The following is a 1,446-nucleotide window of genomic DNA, read 5'->3' on the forward strand; positions in this document are numbered from 1 at the left end:
TATATATATATATATATATATATATATATATACCTTTCTAACTGTGGTCACATTTTATCCACAAAAAAGTATTTTTATTATCTAAAAAGAATCTAATTGTTGCATTGTCGAGAACAGAAGGACCTGTATTGTAAATATATTTACAGTATGAATTTATGAAAATAGATGTGTGACATATGGTGTCACTTAAAAGTATTAGGATTTAAGTGATACTCAGTGTTTTGAAAATTGTTGAAGTTTACTTTGAGCAAATCAAACAAAAATGTTTAAATCCAAATTAACTGAGCCCAAAAACTTGTTCACAATTAACTTTTGTGCCATGACAATTCTAGAACATTGTTTTTAGATATTAATGTACATTCTTCTATACTTGTGCCTTAAGCCTTACTTCATTGTTTCTGTTATCAGAAGTGACTTTGTTTTACATAACGTTATAATGATTCTGATACTCTCACGTTATTGAAATTATTGACTAATTTTTACTGTTGTGTTAATACTCCTTTCATTTACTATATTAAGTGATTTTTTTTCTAAAACATAATTGTACAATTTTTTTAACTATTTTATGGGAACGATATACAAAATATTTAAGTTTATTTTGCTAAAATATCTATATTTTGATTCAAAACTAATGCATTCCATAACTTGTTCTTAAAATGTTGTATCATTGTGTCTCTTAAAGCAGATACATTATAGCACCAGCTTTTGGACCTCCATTGTATTATGGTATTGTTGAAACAAACAGTCTAGCTAGAGTACTGAATCTCTATTGTGTAACTGTTAAAATGGAAACATTTTGGTTACTACTGAATTTCCACTGTGTTATTGCTTAAAACATTATAGCCACAGTACATAACTCCCATTGTGTTATTAAAAAATCTTTAGCATTCCAGCTACAGTCATGAACTTTTTTATGTATTGTTAAAACAAACACTCTAGCTACAGTGCTGTATCTCTGTAGTGTTATTGTTAAACTTAAAACATTCTAGCTACAGTGCTGTAGCTCTGTAGTGTTATTGTTAAACTTAAAACATTCTAGCTAGAGTTCTGTATCTCTGTAGTGTTCTTGTTAAAGTTAAAACATTCTAGCTACAATGCTGTAGCTCTGTAGTGTTATTGTTAAACTTAAAACAATCTTGCTAGAGTGCTATAGCTCTGTAGTGTTCTTGTTAAAACAAACATTCTAGCTACAGTGCTGTATCTCTGTAGTGTTATTGTTAAACTTAAAACAATCTTGATAGAGTGCTGTATCTCTGTAGTGTTCTTGTTAAAGTTAAAACATTCTAGCTACAGTGCTGTATCTCTATAGTGTTCTTGTTAAAGTTAAAACATTCTGGTTAGAGTGCTGTATCTCTGTAGTGTTCTTGTTAAAGTTAAAACATTCTAGCTACAGTGCTATATCTGTAGTGTTCTTGTTAAAGTTAAAACATTCTAGCTACAGTGCTA

Source organism: Limulus polyphemus, unplaced genomic scaffold, assembly GCF_000517525.1.
Source record: "Limulus polyphemus unplaced genomic scaffold, Limulus_polyphemus-2.1.2 Scaffold732, whole genome shotgun sequence".
Classification (NCBI taxonomy): domain Eukaryota; kingdom Metazoa; phylum Arthropoda; class Merostomata; order Xiphosura; family Limulidae; genus Limulus; species Limulus polyphemus.